Source organism: Hakea prostrata, chromosome 2 (genome assembly GCF_041222555.1).
Source record: "Hakea prostrata isolate BN-2017 chromosome 2, UWA_Hpros_2, whole genome shotgun sequence".
NCBI classification, from domain to species: Eukaryota; Viridiplantae; Streptophyta; class Magnoliopsida; order Proteales; family Proteaceae; genus Hakea; species Hakea prostrata.
This window is the reverse complement of record NC_142601.1, coordinates 51549611-51575743: the sequence shown is the minus strand read 5'-3', so window position 1 is coordinate 51575743 and position 26133 is coordinate 51549611. Positions and strand designations below refer to the sequence as shown.

Here is a 26133-nt window from a genome sequence, read left to right as displayed (position 1 = left end):
CTGAAAATTTTGAAAACGAAATGAAACCCACAATATTTCCCTAAAGTGAGATGTTTCGATCAAAATGTACCAAAAATTCGATTGAAACTAACTCAAATTTCAGTACCGATAGGTATCGCCCGAAACTATACATTCACAAAATTATAAGCTTAAAACGAAATTCATTCATTTCACCACTTCCGGCAATTTTTCCACTACATATTTCAACATGTTTGGAATTTTTTTGGGTTTTTCTTGCTTTCATCCCTCGTTTCACCCAATTTGTGGAACTCCGTTTCGTTCAAACACTAGATTTGGTCCTTCATTGGTGGGTTTTATCAAATCTTGCAAGGTGAGTAACCAACTTCATTTTTTTATATTTGCTTTCTTAGGGCCTTAAATCTACTTAAATTGCTTCCAAATTTAAGTATGTTTACTCCAGAGTGTTGATCTATGAATTTGTGGTGTCAAAATTAATCTTTGGTTCTTCCTAATATTTTATTTATTTTTATGTTATTCAAATTTATTTTGTAAATTATGTATGTTTCTAAAAATGTATATGTATAGTAGATGTATGAGATTAAAAAGTTCAAATTAATGTATGTGAGACACCATATTGTTGTGATTCAACTTGAATCAAATTTTACCTAAAAAAAAACTGAATCAAAATTTTGATTGTTAATTATCTATTTTGATTATTTGAAAGATATTAAAATATTTTTTAAAAAATATTTAAATATTAAAAAAATGATAATTATTTTTTGTTTTATATTTAAAAATAGGAGAATATTAGTGAAAGCATGTATGCATATTTTGGAGCATTGTGGGTTTAAACTTAGTGTGTATTTAATAATTGTTAATATTAAAAATACTAATTAGTTTTTGTTTTATATTTAAAAATAGGAGATTATTATTCGAAGCATGTATGTAATTTTTGGAAGATATTGTGAAGCTTTTTAAGATAGTTAATTGTGTATTTCTTCTTGTATCAAGCACTATACTTAGTATGTATTTCTTGTATCAATCACTCTCTTTCAAAGATGTTAGACATGACTTGGCAACACAAGATGTCATTGACAACTAAAGAAGAGTGGGTGTAATTACTGCAGGAAACAAATAAGAGGAGGTGGGCCACTAGACTGAAGGTTCATATAGCTAAGGGAGATAAAAGTGTTACAAGATGCACTAAGGTTCCCTCAGAGGTGGAGAAGGCAATGGCACAATACTTGGCTAGTGGAAAACAAAAGAGGAAAGAGAAGAAAACATAGAGGGAGGAGTTCGAGGATGCTTGTCTAGATGACCTCTTAGATATATATAAAAACAAGACTTTGATCCAGAGGAGCTAGGAGAGTATAAATGTGAGCTTGACTCAGAGTCCGCAAAGATGAGGAGGGCAATAATGATGAATAGGGAGTAGGTGAGTATTGATGAGATGAGGAGGCAGTAGAGGGCTATAGGTTGTGGGTCCTCTAGAGAGCCAGCAGGTATGGGAGGCACAGGTAGCTCCTAAATGCCTATAAGGAGAAGTCAAAGTAAGAGGGAGGAAATTCCCATCCCACAGGCCCCAACATGAGGCCAAGCTTCATCAGCATATGCTACAGATCCACATCTTGGGACCGACCTATTTAGGAGGTCAGAACAAAAGCAAAGGAAATTGAAGTACTTGTGGGGGAATGTGAAGAAGAAAGTGGGGATGACTTTCTCTAAATGGGCTATGCACCATAATATTCCAGCATATAGAGCCCAAGGGCCCTACCACAAGGATATGATTGAGGGGGTAGCTAGGACTAGAAGTGGTGTACAAGGGCCCACCCCAAAGGAGATATATAATGTGTATTTGGATAGGCATAAACAAGACTTGAATGAGTATATTGATGAATTGAAGCCCATATGGGCTCATTATGCAAGTGACTATGATGGCTGATGGTTGGATTGGTCCCATTAGACAATGACTATGATGGCTAATGGTTGGATTGGTCACACTAGACAATCCATCATCAATTTTATGTTAAATTGTGATGGGAGGACAGTGTTCTTTAAGACAGTAGATGCATCCAGTGAGAAGAAGGATGCAAAATACATCTACAAATTGTTGAAACAAATGGTGGAGGTTGGAGTGGAGAATGTGATCCAAATAGCGACTAATAATGGCTCCAACTACAAGAAAGTTGGGTTGAAAATGATGGAGAACCCCCAAGTATCAAAACATGCTTCTACTTCTATAGTTTTAGTACTAATTTTAATTTTTAAATACATATTAAATATATACTTTATGACTTAATGTGGATGACTTGATGGTTCAGTAAATCATTACTAATTTGGACATTCTTATTTGGACAGATATAAGCTCTTTTGGACTCCATGTACTACTCAATGTATTGACCTAATGCTAAAGGACATGGGTCACGTCAAGATTGTTAAGAAGATCATGGAGCAAGCTCCACAAGTCAACACCTTCATCTATAAAACTACAACCACACCTATGTTCTAGATGATGAGGGGCAGTGTCAGGGTGACTTAGTGAGGCCAGGCTAACCAGATTTGCTACCACTTAAGTCAAAAAGAAAAAATAGGCTCTCATTTATACCCTACTAAAAGACTCACACTAAGTGGGATTCGTTTATAAATTAGAATCCCACTGCATAATCTCAACCCTTGAGATAAAATCAAAACATCTAATGGTCACATGTTGAATATACAAGAAATAACCTAAAATTCTATCTAAGTTCACTTGAAAAAGAACTCCTTAGGACACTCAACTATTGACAACTAACTCAAAACAAAATGCCAAAAATACCACTTCTAGGGGAGTTCAGCCAGCCTAGGGGGACTTCTTAGAGCCCTGATGTGGGCCCCACTCAGGGTTTCAGCGGGAGTCCAAGTAGTGTTCACATTATCCCCAAACTTTAAAAGTAACACTGAACCAAAAGATGATTCCGAAAAAACACTCATATGTCATCGCCCAACAAAGATAATCAGCCATCAGGGAGATGGCATCACCTTGAGATATCACGAAGTCCCCCCTCCCAAAAAAAAGTCCAAGAAGATTAATGGGAGAATTTTTGTAAGTAACTTGCACTCATCTCCACAATTGATGGATCTCTTGGATAATACCAGGTTTTAACAGGTCCGTTGGGAGGGTTTCCCAGAATGTCAACAACCAAAAATCACTATGATTATGATAACAGATGTAGTTACAATGCAATTAACACTTGGATCAGATTCCTTGATGTTTCTTTCATCAGAGTCCTCTAAATAGAATTATGTGTTCATAGACAGGATTCCCAAAATTTTGGACATACTGCATTTTAAAATGTGCAGTTCAAAATTCCCACAACAGTTATAAACGTCAATATGAAACTTGATATGAAGAACAATATATATATTGAAAATCCAATACCTAGGAGTAATGAAAAAGAATACATACCATTTTCGGCAGCAACATGCATTGGTTCGAGTGGACAACCTATCACTAATTGCTCCCCAACTAATATTATCTCGTAACTGCTCAAGGTCTCAAAAAAGAAACATTTAATAAATAAAAAATTACTCCTACCACTTCAATCTAGCTTCAATGATGATGACAATAAATGCAGGAAAAAAATGAACATAATAGGATCTTCATTATTATTTTGGGGGAGGAGGGAATAAAATGAAGCAACAAGAATCATTTACCATTCCATGTTTCGATTTCTTTTCCTCAAAGGCCTTCATGCGCAAATCCATGTTCACCAGATCAAACAATGTCTGGTACTCCTCCTGGGTCCACTGCCCTTTGTCACGAATTAGATGGGAAAAATAAAGGAAAAAACACCAATTAGACAATAGAATTAAAAGTTAAAACTTCACATAAAAAAGTGGACTAAGTTTTAATGTCTGGCAAGTAGAAAAATTTGTCAAGCATGATTCTAATACTAAAGAACAATGGTGTCTTGGAAATTAGTATCTAACCAGGGGAAAGTAGAAAAAGTAACAATTGATGCGATGAATTGGCAAAGAACTGAGACACACCAGGGGGCAAGTGATATGGCACCTTGGTCACAAACCCCATTTGAGCTTTGCTTATAAGCCCACCCGGTTGCAAAATGGGGGAAATAGGAAGAAGCTGATAATTCTGTAAATATTTTTAGGTTCGCCAAGGAAAGTGGCAATCTTGCAATAAAACAGAATTTCAAAGGCTTAACTAGGATACAAATAAGAAAGGACAGAAGATGAATAATAATAAAAGTGGAGGTGAACTTGAGTAGGAGTGAAGGCTTGCAATGAAATATTAGACATGGGTAAGAAGTGAAAAAGGAGATAATAAGGGGTAATAAGGAAAAGTAGGACAAATAAAATATAAGAAAGAAGGAATCTTGGAGGATGTTTGCCTCAACCTCATGGAGAATGGTGGAAAATAGAATTGTTTCAACAGAGATTGTCTCACTACTGTCGCAATTGACCTGAAAGTTTGAGTGAACTCACTCGCCCCAAGAAGTATGAAAGGCAATCTGTAATCAACTGAATTAAACGAGTATAAAGGAAATAAGGATGCAAAAACTAGATTAGTAGTAGGAACAACTGTAAAACCTGAAGTTCAACTGAAATGCCCTAGTCCAGCAGGCTCTTGAATCAGATTTTAGCAGAAAAGAGTCGCCCACAGGCAAGTTTAAAGCATCGGTATCGAGTATTATATCAGTCAAATGATTTTAAGAGACGTATCATCCCATCAAGTATTGTATCATATTGGGCCTATTGGCCAACGTATTTTAGTGCAATCCAATAGAGAGATGTATTGATGTGTCATATTGGTAGTATCTAATATGGATATGTGATAAGCCCCTAATAACCAAGGCGTACAAGCGAAGGAATAAGAGGGAGTACGCAATATCACCTACAGCTGCTACAGGGGATTCAAATGAGGAGAAGACAGATGGCAGCATCCAATTGGACAGCAACCACTAACCTTCTGTAAACAGAGGAGCAGAAGGAACAATCCAGGTGGCAACAGATGAGTAGCTGATTGCGTAAGAGTTTGTTAGGAGTAGGAGTTGGTTAGAATTTAGGGAGTATGTAAGGGAAGAGGAGGAGAGGAAGAAGGGGGGAGAAAAGTGATGCAAGCGAATGCTTAAGGAGAGGAAAACCTCTGGGGAATGGCCTAGCCATTAGGATGAACTTGTTCATCAAAGTTCTAAGTGGTTTCTCTTTATTTCTGAAGTTCTTATCAGTTAGTAGTATCAGTCTGTATTCATCAGTTTACAGAAGGTTAGTGGTTGCTGTCCAATTGGATGCTGCCATCTGTCTTCTCCACATTTGAATCCCCTGTAGCAGCTGTAGGTGACATTGTGTACTCCCTCTTATTCCTTCGCTTGTACACCTTGGTTATTAGGGGCTTATCAATATGTATCTGCTAATATCAAATCATACCCTGGGGTCATTTAAACCTTGCACACAGGTAGGTATAAAACCCCAAATTTGGGATTTGAACTGGAAATCCAAGAGAGACAAGAGCCACTTATGCTGTACCAACACCATTGCCAGAACAGAGTAGAGAAGACATGACTCAGGAGAGGAAGAAAAGGAAAATCCTACAAGAGGGGAAGGAAAAAAGAGAGGAGAAAGCCACACTTCACATGCAATTCAACCAACCGACACATACACACAAGTACCATGAGGTTAAAACTCAAACTCAAAAATTCATTCAGATCCAAAACTGTCTATCCAACAATGCATTAAGAAGTATAAAAAGTACTCCTAGTTAAAACATAAATCCAAATTCTCTCCCCTGCTTCCTAGATAGACAGCCTAAAGCAAACATGATAAAATAAAAGACATAAAACTGACAAGCTAAATCCAAATAAACTACTAACCTACCAGTAGCAATCAGTAGACCAAAACCCCAGTCAAGGCCCATTCCATCTAAGCTTGAAGTTCCCAACCAACTCGTTTGGTCCAACCATTCAAGTGCCACTGCATCACTTCTCCTCCTCGGGGAAGAAGTGGATTCTCTGACTTTAGGTAAGGATCAAAGAGGCCATCTAACTCAACATCTCGAGGAGGAAAGATCCCACTACCTTTTTTAACTTAATTTCAGTAAAATATTTACCAGGATGGAACTTATTTCTTGGTTTCCAAGATGGAAAGAGTAAGCATGTGCATACCCACGATGTTGTCTCTTCTTATCAAAGAGCAGTGGGTGAACAAGCAAGCTATTGGTAGTTTGAAACAATCAAAAGATACAGTTGATATATATTGTTCTTGGAATTGGTCATTGTCATGGTATGCCTAGTCTCATATTTGGTATAACTGTTCTTACTAAATATGATCTTACCCTAAGTTTAATTAAACCTCCTCAGCTTGGTACTTAACTAGACTTCATGCCCATCTAAACCCTTGGGCCTCCAGTGTCTAGTTCAAAGGCCACATCCCCATAAATAGCTTTAATCAGTTTAAGCGTTTGGAGAATCCTCAAGCTTTGTCTTCCCATCCAATCCTTTCTACTTCACCAACACATCCAAGTCTTTCCCAAGTGTCTTTTGTTGGAACAGCTTTGATTCCTTAGCCCTCTATTTGGAAAAGAAACTTTGTCTTGTGGCAAGTATCCCCTCCCCTTTAGCAGGGAATGGTTTTGGTTAAGTTAAGCCTTTTTGGGTGAGACAATCTGCGACACCACAGCAAACTTGTGTTTGGAGCTTTCATCTCTCATATATGGATGGAATGTAATCTCAAAAGATGGACTCTCAAATCTCACTCTACCGAAATGATCTAGAAACCATCTTCTTTGATGTCAATTCCAAACTTCAATTGTTCCTGACTAGGCATTTGATGACATACCAAGGCACAGACTTATTGTTGCTACCCAGGGTTTCAAAATTTCTCTTCTCCTCTCTTAGGGCATGCCTTCATGGTTGTTCTTGTTCACCTCTCCCCTTTTCTGCTTCTTTTTTTTATATCCCCCAAACCGCAAATACAAAAAAGAAAACCCCTTTTGGGGTTTTCATAATCAATCACTTATTCACCCCAAAAGAAGGATAAAACCTTGTCTGGTGTGAGCCAATATTATAATGGAAACACTCTTTCATATATTAATACCAATTAATAATTATCGTACTTGGGTTTTAGCAATGTTATAATATATCAAGGCTTCTGAAATGATTAGATGAGAAAACCCCCAACATTAGTTTAAATTTTCACCTATAGTCAAAAAACTAGTTTATGTTCTTGCACAAGGGGCTTGAATTTTTATCCCTTCAGTTTTATTTTTTTTTAAATTACTTTTACAAAAACAACAAGCCTTATCCTAACTAAAGTGCATCGGCTACATGGATCCGTGCCTTCTAATCAGCATTATTTGAGGTCAAAATAGATACAAGGCCTAAGCCACCCATATCCTTTCTCACCACTTCTTCTCACCTTAATTTAGGTCTGCCCTTAGCTCTTTTAATTCCCTCAATCTAGATTAAATCACTCCTCTATACAGAGGCCTTCAAGGGCCTCCATTCAATGTGGTTATGCCACCTCAAACGACTTTCTTGTAGCTTATCATTTATTGGAGCTATACCTAGATCCGATCAAATATGATCATTCCTTACTTTATCCTTCCTAATTTTTCCACGCATCCATCTTAACATCCTCATTCTTGCTACTAAGTTTATCCATATGATGCTTCTTAACAGCCCAACTGTAGCAACATACGTTATAGTTGGAAGCATGACGTCCTATAGAATTTTGCTATTGAGTTTAAAAGGAACACTCCAATCATACAAAACCCTAAATACATCTCTCCATTTCATCCAAAACCCTACACAACTCTCCATTTCATTCACCCTATTTTAATTCTTTGAGAAGCATCATCAAATTTATAACCTTCTTTATTTATGATTGAACCAAGATACCTAAAATAATTGCTTTGCAAAATCTCCTCATACACTTTTACCACCTCTTTATTTTTTTTTCCTATTTTTATTTTAATCTAATATGGGTATTTTATTATCTATGGGTAATATCTTAACTTCTTAAGTATATGAATTGAATATCAAGGCATAGCTTGAGCAGTTTGCTAGAAGAGCCAAAGTTCTGAGTTTTACTGAGGCAGCAACTGCCTAGACTACTTAAAATCCCTAGACACCTATGCCTTGCCAATTGCAATATAAAAATAATAAATAAAAGAGCAAATTTCTATAACTCCCCTATACTAAGACTCTATTTACTAAAACTCCCCTGCTCAAACTTTTATATCTAATTCCCCCAGAAAACCAACCTTTCACCTCTCCTTCTCCCCTGACGTTTTTAAACTATTTTTCTAACCCAGCCAGTCTCTCTTTTAAGTTGAGTAGGTTCACATTATTTGATTCAAAATTATTACTTGAACCACCAGATTGTCCTGTATTTTTTCAAAGAGTGAAACTAATATTACCGAAAACAAAAAGGAAAATATCTCTGAATGAAAAGTTGAAAAAACAATTATTATGATTAACTTAAACAATTCAGTTAAAAATATTTTATTCCATAAATTTTTTTGAGCTCTCCAACTTAAATTATTTTAGTAAAAAAGAAAATTTATTTCAAGAAGTTGAAAAGAATAATTATTATGATAATAATCATGGTAGAGGCCAAGTTTACCATTGAGAGGTTATAAAGGATTATCTTATAGAATAAAATAGTTTTAACTGAATTTTAAAGTTAAACATAATTATTATTTTATCATATTTTTATTACAATTTTTTCTTTCTCTTTTTAGTAAAATTAGTTTCAGTGTTTGAGAAAATTCAGGATAATTTGGTGGTTCACAGAATAAGTATGAACACAATAATGTGAACTGACTCAATTGAAAGACAAAAACCCTCAAAGATAAAGGAGTAACTTGGGTATTTGAAAGCCTTAAGGGAGAAGAAGAGGTGAGAGTCTGATTTTTTTGAGGAATCAGATGTGAAAGTTTGATTAGGGAGTTTTAGTAAGTAGCATCTAAGTACAAGGGAGTGATAGAAATTTACTGGTAATAAAAAACCCTTGAAACTAGTTTCATTCACCCTCACAAACTTTGAAGGAATTTGCACATGGCTCAATATGCAATCCATCCATGCTATGCACAGCACCTTCAAGAGTGACATTAGTGTATATACCCGATCAGTCACCAACCTGCATATTGGTAACTGCACTTCACAGTTCACACAAGTCTAAAAGGTACTACTATGACACCAATCTACATCCTTAAATGTCTCACAGGAGGTAGGAGAAACAGGACAAAGATCATCAATAAGTTGTTAAACGTCATTGTACTTGACTTCACCTCTAAATTAATTGTCTCAAGAGTTGGTTGCTCTTCTTTGGGAAATGTATATACAAAAATCTATATCAACATACACAACCAAACAGTCGATACACATTGACCAGTAATATGCCCATACCAAGGTTTAAAAACTCGCCTTAAACACCCAACTTGACATGGCAGAGCTTCTTGAAATTTTGAGTGAGATATTGACTATTTTAATATTTTGGGAAGTAGTTCTGGTGGTGAAACATAACGATAAGGCCTTCTTCTTCTTCTTCTTCTTCTCTTTCTTTTTTTTCTAGTTTGGGTTTTTTTTTTTTTTTTTTTTTTTTTTTTGGGGGGGGGGGGCTAAATTTAATAATCTGGAGTTACATCCTTAGTTGGTTATTGGCAGCAAAAACCTGACTTAAATGTGTGCATGTAGCATTTCCCACTCTGCACATTCTTAGAATTATATTAGACACAATTGGCATGCAAAGCAAGTATATGCAATAATGGATGGAGACACATAAATTGAAGACTTAAAGTTTCTACCATAAATTACACTGTACAATGAATCAATAATCAGTAAGTTACTATCAGAGAGACCATTCTACCAAGTACAATGAATAATAATATATAGGTCATCAAAACCCCCAAATCCCAAGTCTTCCATGTCCCATGTCTACCAAGTCCCAACTCCAACCAAGTGACTACCTAGTCACTACCCTAGTCTCCCATGTCTCTATGCCTAAGTCAAACAAAAAATACTGAGTTGCAGCCGACTAACTACTGAGGTCGTCAGGTTGAGACCATAGTTGCCTATGCAATGCCCAGGTGTCCTAGCCCAGGCAAGTAACTCATATGTTCAACAGGAATACCGACAACAACAACGGGACTTTGGATGGCAGCCACCCTAATTGAAGGTTACCCTAGAGTTCTATTCCTCCATAATTCTGACATATTGGGGCCACATACACGGAAATAAGACATACTCCAGTAACTCCTTGATGCAGAATTGGCAGCATATACAAGGAAGAGAAAAGCCCAATGGTCAAGCCCATCAAAGCCTAAGGATATGATCCAAAACAGCCCATGGCTTGCATGGGCTATGACTATTGTAGTGGGTTAAAATGAGCCCATGGTTTCATGGGCTTGGATTACTTTAGTGGGAGAAGACCAGCCCACATATTTTGAACTAAGCCCAAGTCTAGCTTTGAAAAGTCAATAAAAGGAGCTAGTAGTGGGGTGTAGTAGGTGGATGTTTCCATTATTGTTTTGACTAGTGGTGTTGTGTAGTTGAGTTATTAATAGGTAGGTGGTGTTAACTAGTGGTTGGATGTTACTATTAGTGTTTATGTCTCTTTGATGTATATAGAGACTTTGTAGAGGTGAAAACACTTTGATTGAAATCAATTGCTTGCTAGCATTCCTCCTCTTTGGACCCTTGTGTTTGATCAAGGTAGGTTGGTGTTGATCAATCGATACCTTGGGTGTGGCCGGGTTACTTTGTTGTCCTTATTGTTCTCTTAATTTTTATATTGTTCCATCCATTATTCTTTATAGATATTGCTGTTTTGAAGACCTAGTTAGTCCTTGTTCTTAAACCAATATCCTTGTTCTACCACTTCGGTTTTAGCCTTCCATTATATCTGAATTTTATCTACCTTAAGTCCATCAAATTTGCAATTGTCTCCCGTGAGGTCCTATTTGGCTATTGTTTTGATCTTTCAAATACGGTTCTCTTTATTTGGTATCGAGCCATGACGAGGAGTAAAACTTCGGATTGGATCTGACCTTATGGCACAAATGATGGGGATGTTGCAACAATTGAGTAACCAACTCACCGCAAGTCACAAGCACGAGGAAGAGAGGCGCTCAGCAATGGAGGCTAGAGTTGTTACCTCTACTCATGCTTCACACCCTCCACCCATCAAAGGGTTACCTAAATTCAATGAGCATGTTGGTGATTCTCAAAAGGTAAAGCTTGAACACCGGGAGTTCATTCACACTAGCCATAACACGGGGCTGGTTTGGCTCTGTTACAAGAGAAGTTACCCCTCAACCTAAGGTGACATTCCCTCCACTTATCAAACGGTTGCCTTCGATTGCCTTAAGGTGGTTCCCGATGAGTTGCCTAATGAGCTACCTCTTATGCACGATATTTTGCATGCCACCGATTTGGTATCAAGTGTGGTGTTACAAAACCTTCCGACCTATCACCTCAGCCTAGCGAGCACAATGACTTCAACGCGGTGGGGGGTGGTTGCCACATAAAGGAGTCATTCAAGAGAGCTTAAGTCCATGTGTTGTACCGTCATTACTCACTCCAAAGAAGGCGGCTCATGGCGACACTACTCGATGAGGGAGACACCACAAATGTTGAGGCTGCCCCAACTCAAGCCACCAATCACTAACATCATTGAAGAGGTTTTGGATGACTCTTCGGACCACTCGTCGTGGCCCGAATACCATGCTTTCCTCGTCAAATGGAAGAATCGTCCACGACATGAGAGCACTTGGATTCATGCGGCAACTTCGAGAAACTCGATCCGATTGGTGTGGCGTTACATATCATTCATCCATTCGTCGGAGACGAATGTTTTCAAGCCGGGAGAGTTGATGCGTTGGCAGCATATACAAGGAAGAGAAAGCCCAATGGTCAAGCCCATCAAAGCCTAGGATATGATCCAAAACAGCCCATGGCTTGCATGGGCTATGACTATTGTAGTGGGTTAAATGAGCCCTGGTTTCATGGGCTTGGATTACTTAGTGGGAGAAGACCAGCCCACATATTTTGACTAAGCCCAAGTCTAGCTTTGAAAAGTCAATAAAAGGAGCTAGTAGTGGGGTGTGTGGTGGTGTTTCCATTATTGTTTTGACTGTGGTGTTGTGTGTTGGTTTTAATGGTGGTGGTGTTAACTAGTGGTTGGATGTTACTATTAGTGTTTATGTCTCTTTAGAATGCTATATAAAGAGACTTATGTAAGAGGTGAAAAAACAACTTATGAATTGAAATCTTGCTTGCTAGCATTCCTCCTCTTTGGAAACCCTTGTGTTTGATCAAGGTAGGTTGGTGTTCGTCCAATCGTCCACCTTGCGGTGTGGCCGGTGTTACTTTGTTGTCCTTATTGTTCTCTTAATTCTCTTATATTGTTCCATCCATTCTTCTTTATAGCATATTGCTGTTTTGAAGACCTAGTTAGTCCTTGTTCTTAAACCAATATCCTTGTTCTACCACTTCGGTTTTCAGCCTTCCATTATATCTGAATTTTATCTACCTTAAGTCCATCAAATTTGCAATTGTCTCCCTGTGAAAAGGTCCTATTTGGCTACTGTTTTGATCTTTCAAATACGGTATCTACATTACTCCTTGACTTAGAAGTTCTACATGGCCCGCATTCAGGATGAGATGTGGCAGAAGAGTGATACTCACCAGTCAGCCAATCACCAGGTTTCAAAATTAAAACTTTGAACTTTTAGTCTCTAACAAGTGTACAAGTAATTTATTTGTTTCACTTACTATTGATTGAAATTGAATATGATGATATGTATTCTATTTTTAGGTTGATAATCAATAAATGGAGGATAATGATATTGCTTGGCAACACGAGTCCCCATGGATCCATAGCAACAGAGGATCATGTGTAACTACTACAACAGAGTCCTCCATTATGGAGGCAGACAATGGTTCAAGCAACAGTTGGCTGGTGGCTATTGTGAAACACCCAAGTGCCCTGTTGTCCCGATTCTATGAGGGATATTATGATAGACCACCACACCTAGTTGGAGGAGCGACATATAGCCGCCGGTATATGACGTGATCATGCCCGTGGTCGTGGTGCTGCTGGAGCTGGTGGTGAGGTGGAGCTGATGCTGGAGTTGGTGGTGGAGCTGGGGCTTGATTGATTTTGAGTCTTTGATCTCACCATCTTTTGTTATGAACTAATGACTTACACATGTTAATGGTTGTATTATTCTATTTTCAAGAATCGAAAATGTGATACTCATAAAGATGGATTATGTTGATATTTAAGTTATTTGATGTATCACATCCCTTGCTTTTTATTTATGTCTTAAAGATTCTATGTTTCCTGTCTTGTAACCCTGCAGCATTACGATTTCAAACTTGGGGTCGAGTTAGAACTCAAATGTTTTCTCAAAAATCTAAGGCCACAATGTGTTCAAAAGGCCTAAATTACGCTACCCACCAAGTTGAGGGTTTTGAGCCCAACCTGGGCTTTAAAACCCCCCGAGATGGGCCCTCGAGTTCTATCAAGTTGGCCCATCAAAAAATGCAAGGTCTCACTCAAGAAGTTGCTTTTTTGAGGGGGTGAGATAGGTCATGAGAGTGAGATTTCTTACCCTGCTACAATATTACCTGACGTGAACGCAAAGAAGAGGACCTACAACGGGGGCCTAGCCTTCCTAGTTCATGTGCACCCCTTGGGGATATTTTTTGTCTTTCCTGCATTATTTCCTTTACTTTTAGTAATTTCTTCAGATTAGGAGTTAGTCCTTTGTTCTGTTTTGGACTCTAATCTGTTAAGAGTCCCAATGGAGTCTGTTAATTAAGGTAGTAGAAAAGGTTCCTTACCAATCAAGGAATCTAAGTTGAGTTTGATTAGGAAGAGAATTTTATTTTATCTCAAGTTGTTAAGGCTATAAAATCTCAAGCCTACCACAGAGTTCAATGGTTTTTTATTAAAAGAAAAAAAAAATTCTTGAGATTTTAGCCAAGGAGGTATTGGCAGGGTTCCTTTGAGGGGGACCCTGCAGTTGTTTTGGTGACTGTTCTAATCACAGCCATCATTCCTTGAGTTGCCGCCTTCAAAGATTTCAGAAGAAGATTTCACAAGTATAGCAGCAGGAATCCTCAGAGCATTAACTCCAAGTAAGTCTAGCCTTGTGATCCCATCGCAACCTCCCCTATTTCTGCGCAACCCAGAAGACCCCAAACCAGACCCTCTAGAAGCCCTTTCCCCTCCTGTTTAGGTCAGAAATACCTTCCCCTAGACCCCACAACTTTTCTGGAGTCCTCCCCCACCCCACCCCCCCTCTCTTTTTCTCCAGACCCCCATGGCCCCTACATTCCCTCCCCTCTCCCCCGATACCCTCTTTCTGGTGACACAAACAGAAAACAAAAATACAGGAAAAAGGAGCAAAAAGAAGAACAAGAGAAGGTAAGTTCAGAGAAGAAGAAAGGTAGTTGGAGGAACCCACTCCCCATGCCATTCAAAGCTTCCATGGTAGTCCCAAACAGTCCAGATCTGAACCAAAACCCTACATTTGCCCTAACCCAGGATAGTCTGAAAATTCCAGATTCCCCTCATTGGTTTACATCATTACCTAGACAATCAGTGGTCCATCTTTGCCAGAAAAGTATATAATTTTGAGGCTAAGGTGGCAAAACCTTCAGTGATTGCTTAAGTAAGGCCAAAGTAACCCAAGTCCATGGATTGATGATATGTCTCATATCCCCCTGATGTCGGCTTGTAAAATACTAATACTACCAATTTTTTTTTCATCAACGAAACAATCTCTTCTACCAAAATCTAAAATAACTGAAATAAATGCACTACAACCATTGATACTTGATAGTTGGGAGTGTGTGCTGTACCTAGACAAAATGAATTGATCTTTTAAAACAAGTTGGTAATGAGGTATTCAACAATGACAGAAAGCAGACTTCACAAGTAAAAATACACGAGTAGTTCAACTGTATACATAAATGATTGATAGTTTGAACAAAATTATAAAGCTGTAGTCATATATAGAAGTAAAGTAGGGGTTAAATAAAGGCCAGTTAACAGAGCAATTTACCACTTCTCTTGTTGGTCAACTTTATTCTGCGCCATGCATCCTTCACATGAAACCGATGTTTGCCAAGCACATCAGCCATCATTTTCCACTTCGAACCATGCTTTTCATGCACTCTATTGTATGTATATTGCAATACAGAAGTATTAAGAAAACCCCATCAAAAGGAATACATTAAATAGCAAAATGGAAGGTACCACATGAATAACATTATTATATATCACCAAAACAGAGAACAGTTATTCTACAGAGGGTCAGAGGACCTCAAAGCACTACAGTTGTTAAGGCATTGCCTAGGCATCCAAGCACAAATACATTGTTGGTGTTGCCATAATCTTTTGATTCCCCCCATAAACCACCCTGGTTTGGTAGCTACCATGTATACATGGGGCATATAAGAATCATTGACAAAAGAATACAAGAAAACTAATCTATCACTAAACACACCTTCGGACAAGTTCATACTCATCTTCAGTCCATTTACGTGCCTCATCCCTTTCAAATAAAATGTGTCCTCTGTAATACACGCTCTGCTGAGTTCTCCGAGGTAAGGCAGCAGCTGCAATTAACAAAAATAACACCACAAAATCAACACCTTATTATGTGGTTTTGCAGCACAGCATGTTTGAACACTCAAGATCAGGCTGCAGCATTTTACCTACTCACTATTTTGCTTGGTCTGTAAGTATTTATTAGCATTCTTTAACTTCTTCTGGACATTTCTTATGAGCTATGAAACAAACTATAGGAGTATTGTCAACGCTACAACATGCCAAAAGTCTAATGTACCCCTTCTATATGTAGTTTAGTAATAGAAAGAGATTCAATCATATGTTCTGCTTGATGCTTTTTATTACTAAATTATGTGTAAACAAGTGGTAATAATTACCTCTTATCTGCTCTTGAGAATTCTCTATAAAAAAACAAAGCTTATAAGTGATTTTGCAGACTTCCAAAAGTCCACAGCAGCATCAGCGGTCAAGTTGGTCGAGTTTGTTGATATTATGACCAATTCAATTGAGATAAGGGGACTCAATATGTTGGGATGGGTCATCATCTCAATGGGCCGTCTTGTCTTGCTATACAAAATACCAGGTACTTCTGATATCTCAACATGCTCTTGGCAATTCCTCATATTATGCTATCATCAAACCCTAACCCTAATTTGGCCTAATAGGCCTGTCCAAACCTGCTAGTTAATTAAAGACTGGTAATTTGTTGATCTCCTATCAATTTAGGACTCCATTAGAAGCCCTTGGTGACTCCTCATCTTATACTTAGACAGAGAAGATGACTGTCATGGTTAAAAAGCCATCTACCCTCTGATGAATGTTTACTAAGAGCGAGGATGACAAGGATAAGCCAGAAAAAAAAAGCTTTTTTCATCAGTGACATGAATCATGCTACCTACAAAGAGAAGACAACGAATAGCGGATAAGAAAAGCAATGAACCCAAATGACTGAATAAAAGTATAAGGAGAGTTCCAAAGTTACATGATACCAGCTCAAAAGGCCAAAGACCATTGGTTCAAGACCATGGTAGAGGAGATTACACATTACGACCTGTTGTTAAGATACCAATTCCTATATACCAGTTACCAAGGCGTAAAACCTTGATTTCAAGGACATGGTAAAGGAGAATTCACATTGTGGACCTAATATTAAGCAATGTCTAGTGAGACAATAAGGCCTTATCTAGATACTGTAGCAGAAGTGAGTCAGTATATTGAGATGTCCAAGGAGAAATTACCCTTGTGTGGAGCAAGCATCATGTGACATGTTGAGTAGGCCAACAAGATTGTCCGTCAAAAACTTCTTGTGTTCTATAATGGCCAGAAAATCTTCCATAAGTCCAATGTATCTAGTACCTTAGGAATGCAGTATCTGTGAATAGGTTATGAATGAGGTTATGGAGGAGATTGGAGAGAGAACGTGGCACAGATAGTGATCGACAATAAGGCAAATTTCAAGAAGACTGGAACCTGAATTTATTTCAAGAAGCCAAGTTTGCTAGATTTGCACCTGAAATCTCCCACCCATTTTTTGCAGATGAAATTTTTATTTTCTGTAGGGGCATCCCAGGACGATTTAAGTTTCCATCAACGTTATACTTGACCTCTTTTCTGACTTTTTAGGCATGTTGGTGAATTTTGAAAAAAAGTAAAGTCTTCCTCGGTCGGAATGTCCCCAAAAATGAGAAATCTTCTCCTGTACCTTTTGGGTGTAAAAGAAATGAAAAATGACTCAGATTACTTGGAAACAAATCTCTTTCCCCTTAGATCTAAATCCAAAATCCTGCATTCAGTCCCGCACAGAGTTAAGAAGAGGTTGTGCTCCTGGAAAGCCACCCATCTTTCCTTTGCAGGTAGACAAGTTCTTATCCAATCAGTTTTACACCATCCCCCTTTACCATATGCATTGTGTCCTTTTCTGCAAATCTGAGTGCAGAAAAATTTATGCTCAATGCCAAAACTTTTGGCTAGGAAATCAAAAAACTTATCCTGATCTCTTGGGATGTTTGCTGCAAACCAAAACGCCTAGGAGGGCTTGGGATTAAGAGAATGAAAGATTTTAACATTTCTCTGCTCCTTAACCTGGGATGGAGGCTTTTATATTCTGGATCTCCTCTATGGGTCAGAACCATTAAGAGTTAATATTTTGCTTAATGCAATGTTTTTTTAACCCCAAAGCCACGAAGAGAAAAGGTTCTTGGATTTGGAATAGTATCTGAAATATTCTCCCCAAGCTAGCAGGGCTGGTGATAAAAAAGGTTGGCAATGGTACGCATGGTATAAAATCTCGCCATTTCGGTACTCAGCACAATGAAACCACTGATATTCGATCTGCAAAGTTAAGCTGAAACTTCACCAAGATTTTGGCAACTTTGCTGAAATTTCAGAAATATAGTCAAATATAAAAAATTCCGGTGAAATTTTGAAATTTGCAAGGCGTTGTGCCCGTACAAGGCTTTTGCCTATGGATATGCATATGGTGGTTCATCTGCTGATTCCAGTAGCATGTCTACATATAGGTATGAAGATGGATCAGGTGCATCACTTGGGGATTCTATCTTTGGATATCCATCAGAACCAGCACAGCCAATAATGCCAGTTTCCCAACCAAATTACAATCCATGGCTGTATGACACATTCCCTAGGGTAGGATATCTATTTAATGTTGATGATGCTACCTATAGAAGGGCAACGATGGACTATATTGATAACTTTATCCATACCATATCATGGCATCCTTATGCCCCATATTCAGAGGGTTCCTCCATAACCCAAGGGATGGATCCAGCCTAATGCATACTTATATATTGAATTCAACTTGTTGTATTTGCTGTTGCATTTTAATGAAAACCTTAATGTTGTCTTGCATAATATCCATATTTACATTTGTGAAAATGCATGTTCTACACTTCGAGTTTTGCCCACACAAAGTCCGGCATGTGCCGATCAAGAACATCCCTTTGGGTTGGGTTTTAGGCAAAAATAGCATTTCCATTATGTTTATTAGCCTCAACCTAGGCTGAACAGCTAAAACCAGCCACCAAAAAACACCCAAATCTACCAAAGAAATTAAAAAATTAAAAAACAAAAAAAAAAAAAAACGGAAGGGCCCAAGGGATGGCGAAATAAACTGAAATTTTGAACCACCATGGTATGAATATTTCCTTTTGGTTTGATCCATGGTTATTGAACTCTACAAATCACTATGATCCAAGACCCTCAAATGCTTTATTTTGTGACAGTTCTAGTGTACCTTTCTTAGAGAATTTAAATGATTTGGACCTGGTTAGCATTATTAAGAATGTTTTTCCCCCTGATTCAGATGATAAATGGAACTCTTTGTTTTCCTCAAATGGTTCCTTTTCAACTAAACTTGCCGGGAAGTCCTGCCCCTGGAGAAATTCTGCTTTTCTAACAACTCTTTCTTTCAAAGGTAGAAGTTTTTTTGGAAACTAAAAATTCAACCCAAATTTGAAGCTTTCTTTTGGTGTGTCTTGCATGCAGGGATCCCAACCAATGTTATCATTTTCTGGTGTATATTGATCAATCCCCATTGTGTGTTTTGTGGAAACTATGATGAATCCATCCGATACATTTTCTTTTAATGTGACTGGACTAAGCGTATCGGGCTTCTAGATCCCGTGATCTAAGAATTGACTTTCTCGTTCACCAGTCTCTTCTACAAATGTGCCTTGCTCTTCTTGTTGAGATGGGCCTAAATGGACCCTCCTTGCAGCGGATATTTTTTATCATTATTTTACATGTTTTATTTTTATTTGGAATATGCAAAGTAAAGTTAGTGTCTAGTAAATGTTCTCCCAACCCCCTATGGATCATTAAACTTGTTTACATGTGGATTACAAAACAACTCTCCCCTCCCACTTGTAGGGAGGAAATATGGGATGTGGTAGCTTCCAGCTATAATGACTAATATATTATTGACAATCTTAGGGCTAGTAACATCTCTGCCATTCTAACATCTTAATATGTGCAGGCTTCGTGAACAACAATTGAACAAGACAAGGTGCACATTGGGATTTTTTGGGTGGGCACTTTGCCACCATTAGCTTTGGATGGACTGATTATGTTCAATTTTTGGAAGGCGAGATACACTGCATCCTTAAGGGCTTAGACCAGCACAACTTATCCAGTGCCATGTTGATGAAACATCACGTACCATGCAAGATGCTTTTTTCTCCTCCTTATACCAAAAAACTCAACTTGGCCTATTAACCTAGTCTAGTAGGAGATCTCAGCAAGATATCTCAATTTTTTCATAGACCGAAACGAAATAGAGATCGAGTTTTGCAAAAAAAATGGATATCTCACTTGAGCTGTTGCCATATCTCATTATATCTTGCCCCAGGTCTCGCGCATATCTCGCTAGAACTCTCAATTTTGCAGATTTCTTGCGGATTTCAGCTGGATTTTCACTTGCAACTACTCTTAGCATATCTACAACATCAAAGGAAAATCAATCATTCTTTGCTTTTCTTATAAACTTATGAGTGAATGACTTATATAAAACTTCTAACAGTTGTATAATTTTATTATTATATTCTCAAAAGTCGAGATTGTGATACTCATATGGATGGAATTTTAATGACGTTTAAGTTATTTAATGTATTCGATACCCTTGCTTTCATTTATATGCCTTAAAGGTTCTACATTGCATGTTGTATAACCTTACATTTCCTAATCCTACAGCATTTTGATTTCACACTATGGGTAGATTTGAAAATCATACTAAGGGTTATTTTTTTTACAAATCCAAGGCCACCAGAGTGTTCAAAAGGCCTTTAAAAGGCTAAATAACAAGTTTACGCCCAACTGGGACCCTAAGACCCACTAAGTTAATGCCAAAAAAATCACACATCTCGACCGAGATCTCATTTTTTTAGGGTGGCGAGATCTCGCTCTCGAGCGAGATCTTCTACCATTCACTGGCTCCAATATGTGTAGACTAAGGAAATTAAAGGGTGTGTCCTTGACTCCTTGGCCCCTTTTGTGATCCCAAACTTCGGAAAATGGTTAATTAGGATCGCTAGCAAAGCAGAGGAGGAAAGATTAAGTGATACATGGAATGACATACCACCTTAGCTCTAATTGTATTTCCTGTTTCAGTAATGAAATGTTTTCTTTCATCAAAAAAAATGTCAAAGAATAAAGCTAAGGGTTTTGGATGTATCCAAAAATTGAAATAACCATTCAGCCTAAGCCCCAACAATAAGCACATATTCTCATTACAAAGCATCAGGGCTTTGATTCATCTGTTTTGTGCCATCACTTGCATAAGCATATTATTTATAACATTAGCAATAAAATTATTAATGAAAACTCTAATTTAGCTAAGGAAATAAAACCGGTTGTTAAATAACCATGACAAAGGAAATCCAATTCTATAAACACTGCTATTTACCTGGCTATTTCATAATTAATACAGTATCAAAAAGGATGCTATGAGAATAACAACCATTTTCAAATAAAAGCTATTCTGTAAAGAACTTGAAAAACATTGTGCAACAGATGAACCAGAAAGACAAGCAAAAGTCTAGAGGAAGAAGAGATTAAAAAAATTTAAAAAAAAAGAAAGAAAGAATGAAACCAGAAAACAATAAAAAGGGCATGCAAGGAATACAAACAATACAGCAGAGGCCCTCCTTACCCAAATCAATTCCCACTCTTCCAAGCCCACCACCAACATCCTAAATCCCAACCCTATCAACGTTTTTAACCTTTGCCCCTCACCCATCAGCCCCTCAGCCCATTGCCCATACTTCAAATCCACCCTTCCCACCTCACCTGTCGTGGATCCCCCATCTAACCATTACACCCTCAACTATACCCCTAGCCACAGTACCCTTCCAGAGCCTTTATCCCCTACCTCTAACTCATCCATTGACCCTGATATCTTTGAAACCCCTCAACCCTTAACTCCCCCTATGTGAGAACCCCCTTCTTCTCCCCTCCCCCTCCCCCTCCCCCATCCCCAATTGCGAAATTGTTGCCCCCACCCTGATGTTTATAATGTTTGACTTCTTCATTTGGAATGTCAGGGGGCTCAACACCCTTGCAAAACAAGCTGATGTTAGAAACACCATCAAAATAGCTAAAGTTTCCTTTTGTGCCCTTCTTGAGACTCATGTCCAAATGAGACTCATGTCCAAATGGATAATGCCCATCAAATTGTTCGGTCTATTGCCCACTCTTGGTCTTTTATCTCAAACTCTTATCCCTCTATCAATGGTCCTATCTAGATTCTTTGGGAGCCCTCGAGATTCCAAATCTCCCTTCTTAGGTTGTTTCCTCAGCTCATGCATCTTAGTATCCTAGATAACCTCTCTACTTCATTTCTCCTCTCTGTCATCTACGGTTTCAACCGTGTTGCCGATCGCTCCCCCCTCTGGGATGATATCAAAGCCATCTCCTCTGCCTCCCCTGATATCCCTAGGGTATTGGAGGGGATTTAACATCGTTAGATTCTCCCATGAGCGAATTGGTGGCTCTTCTCCTGATCTTGTTGCGATGGATGATTTCAATGTTTGCATTGATGACTCGAGTATTGCCGACCTCCAGTGGTCGGGCCATCCCCTTATTTGGCATAATCACCGCTCTGGTTCGGCTAGAATCGCCTCCAAGCTGGATCACTTCCTCGCGAATCCTGCTTGTTTCTCCTTCCCATCTTCCCATGCTTCTTTCTCTAATCCCAGCCTCTCTGATCACTCTCCCTGCTTTGTCCAACTTTCGCCTCCCAACTCCTTTGGCCCGAAGCCGTTCAAATTCTTTGACACATGGACCTTGGATTCTTCTTTCCTCCCCACTGTTCACAAAGTTTGGTCTAAACCAGTCCACTACTACTCTCTCCTTATAATCGCCTTTGCTTGCAAGCTTCGCAACACTAAGGAAGCCCTTCGATCCTAGAACTCCTCCTCCTTTGACAATATCAATTCCAGGACCTCCTCTTGTAGATCAAATCTTCAAATCACTCAAAACCTCCTCCAAAATGACCAACTTCGCCCTGGCCAAGAATGAGAGATCCTTCCCCTCTAAGCTTTCCTCTCTCCTTTCCTCTCTCCTTTCCTCTAAAGAAAGCTTCCTCCGCCAGAAAGCCAGAATCAAATGGTTGGAACTGGCAAACTCAAATTTTGCCTTCTTCCACCGATCTCTCAAGGCCAAATAACTTCAACTCCATTCCCTCCCTCATCACTAATAATGGTACTTGCATTTCCGATCCCGCTAGTATCAAGGCCCGAGATTGTCTCCTTCTTCTCCAATCTTTTGTCTCCTCCCTCTATCTCGCCCCGCTCCCCCCTTCCCCCCAACCTCATCAACAAAGTCATCGATCCTTCTCTCATCTCATCTCTCAGCTCTATCCCTTCTTGCCATCCGTTCCCATAAGCCCAACAAGGCCCCGGGTCTTGATGGTTTCAATATAGGCTTCTTCCTTGCCTCTTGGGATTTCATTGAGAGCGATCTTGTTCATGCCATCCGCAGCTTCTTCTTCAACCCTTCCTAGCTCTCATCCATCAATCAAACCTTCCTCTGTCTCATTCCCAAAAAGCAAGGAGCCTCGTCCCTCTCTGATTTCCGCCCCATCTCTCTCTGTAACCTCATCTACAAATTCATCTCTAAGGTCCTTACGAATAGGCTCAAAAAGGCTCTCCCTCCCTTGTTAGCTCTAATCAATCCGCCTTCATCTCGGGCCACAGTATTGTGGATAACATTCTTCTTTGAGTGGAGATCGTTCGCGGCTTCAATAGATCTGACCACTCCCGGCTACTCTCCTTAATGTTGATCTCCATACAGCCTTCGATTCCATTCGTTGGGATTCATGAGCGATGTCCTCTCCTCCATGGTTTTTCTGGCCCCCTTCATCCACTGGATCAATTCCTGTATCGCCACTCCTCGATTCTCCATCTTAGCCTTGGAGGTCCTATCCCGTATCCTTCAAACGAATACCGATCATTTCCTCATTTCCCCCATTCCCAAGTGCAAATCCATAAATCTTACCCATCTTGCTTTTGCTAGCGATCTCATGATCTTCTCTAAAGTGGACCACCTTTCAATATCCTCCATCCTCTCAACCCTCTCACAATTTGAATCCCTTTCTGGCCTTTGAGTCAATCTCGGCAAATCCACCATCTTCCTCTTCCGTATCCCTGAGCACCTTCAAGCCTCTCTTCTCCAGCTCTTGGATTTCTCGCCCGACACCTTTCCCGTGGTATCTTGGCCTCCTGCTCATTCCTGGTCGACTCACCCGTCACCACTGCCTTCCAACGCTTGACAACATCCGCAAGAAATTGCAACTTTGGAAGAGTAAGTCCTCCTATCTCTATTGGTGTGGAGTCTTCTCCATTCCCAAATCCACCATCCATGCGATGGAATATTTATTTTATGCCTTCCTTTGGAAAGGGCAGGAAGCCTCGCGCTTCATTCACCCGGTCAGTTGGTCCTCCATCTGTCGCTCTACCTCCAAAGGTGGCCTTGGCATCCGCCGGATCACCGATGTCAACTCAGCCTGCCTTCTCAAACTCATCTGGAAAATTGCCTCAAAACATGACTCTATTTGGCTTAGATGGGTCTACTCCTTTATTCTCCAGTCGAACTCCCTCTGGACTATTTATATGCCCTTCAACCCTTCATGGGTTTGGAGGAAAATTCTCTTGCTTCACCCCCGAGCCATCTTGGCTACTTCTACCTGCATCTCTTCAAGTTCCTCCACTTCCTTTTGGCTTGACCCATGGCATCCAATGGGCATTCTCTTTAACCACTTTGGCCCCCCCTTACTATCTATAACACTCGTATCCCCAAATCCACCCCCTTGGCAGCCTTCATCTCTAATGGATCCTGGATCCCTGCTCCCTGCCCATTCTCACACAAGTTTGGGAATCTCTCCCCACTCTATCTAACTCCCCTTGCAACATTACCATTGGGCTACCCTCCCATGCCAAAACCTTCTCCACCTCATCGGCCTGGAACCTTCTCAGATCCCACAGCCCCAAACCCCCTGGCCCCCTTTGGTTTGGTTCAAAAGTCACATTCCTCGTCACTCCCTAACCCTCTGGAGAGCCCTTAACCTTGCCCTTCCCACCCAATCCTTCCTTATTGGCCGCCATATCCTCGTTAACCCCAACTGTATCCTCTGTTGGTCTAGTTTGGAGAACCTTAAGCACATTTTCTTTTCATGCCCTTTCTCCAGATCTACCTAGGGAAAAACCATTTCCTCCATTTGGCCCTGCTTGAGGCGTTCCTATGGGTTTGGGCGAGATTGGTCTTGGATTTTGAGAAACTTTTCAGGTTCTTCCATCTGCGATCGGATCGGTAAGCTAGTGTTTTGTGCCTTAATCCACCACCTTTGGTGGGAGCGCAATCTTCAGAGATGGACCTCCAAATCTCGCTCTATAGACAGGATTTGGAATGCCATCTCTTTTTATGTTTCTTCTAGATTGTTAGCTATTCCCCACTCCCTGTTGATGATACCCCAAGGAACAGGCTTATTTGTTATCTATAGGGGTCTTAGTTCTGCTTTTCGATCTTCTTCTTAAAAACCTTGTTCTCTTGCTTTCGTTTCTTAAATATAATTATTTATTCATCCAAAATAAAAACAATACAGCAGAGGAGCAGCAATATATTATTCAGAAAATATAACCTAAGTTAGCACAAAGAATGATTTGCAATGAATAAATGGAAAAGAAAATGAGCAAGCAGGGAATACAAATAAAACAACGCATGAGCTACAATATATAATTTGGAACAGTTCGCAAAATAATGCTCACCAATCTCCTTCCAACAGCCTGCAAGTTCAGGATATGATCTGCAATGCAAAATTTTATTTAAGCCATCCTCACCCAATCCGTGCTCCTAGTAAGACAACAAGAATTCAATTATCAGTATCCTGCAGACTCATTATAAATGTAGTGAACTAACCACACAAACATAAATAGGAAAGACAATTCCTGTCTTGTCTAGCTCTATCAGTTTAAGCACTAGAAAGTCCAAAAATAGTCCAAAGGTCTCATGGATGAACACAAAATGTAAAGAACATCCAAAAAAAACTAACACCGACCAAATCAAATCTAATAACTATGACATCTACATGGCATATGATTTGCACCTGCACATGTTATTGTCATAGTTCAAACACTAAAATCTCGGTAGTTTTGAAGTCACTGACACAAAATAGTATCCAAATATAAGATTGGCATTGTTTTGACTGAATATCATATTGTTTGTACCATCTCACCAAATAACACAAACCAAGTAACAAATATACCTCATTTTGTGACTTATGATCAAAAGCCAACCAGAACTTGTTGGTTTTGCGGTTTGAAGCTGGAAAAAAAGAAAGGGGTGCTGGACCTTGGATTTTTTTTTTTTTAATGCCACTCCTCCAAAATTCCAAATAACCGGAATACACTTCTGGAGGTTGGCATATCACTTCAAAAGATCAACAGGTGATTATTGAGAAAGATTTGGCCACATTCAATTTCAGGTGAAAAACTTCTTCCCAAAAAGTATTTACACTTGTTGCATGGAGGTAGAGTGGTAGACATTTTATGTCAGACACCAGAGATCAATAATAATAATCATGGC

At 39.2% G+C, this 26133-nt stretch overlaps 1 pseudogene across 1 annotated transcript in view; it reads right to left on the bottom strand.

Annotated features, from left to right (window-relative positions):
* The window catches only part of LOC149024766 (uncharacterized), a 43461-nt pseudogene that overhangs the window by 10743 nt on the left and 6585 nt on the right, over positions 1-26133 (bottom strand). The window contains exons 4-8 of the transcript XR_016171668.1: positions 25317-25401; positions 15476-15587; positions 15032-15144; positions 3655-3752; positions 3407-3483 (exon numbers count right to left, since the gene is read on the bottom strand). The product of XR_016171668.1 is annotated as an uncharacterized LOC149024766 (transcript). The remainder of the gene's footprint in view (positions 1-3406; positions 3484-3654; positions 3753-15031; positions 15145-15475; positions 15588-25316; positions 25402-26133) is intronic.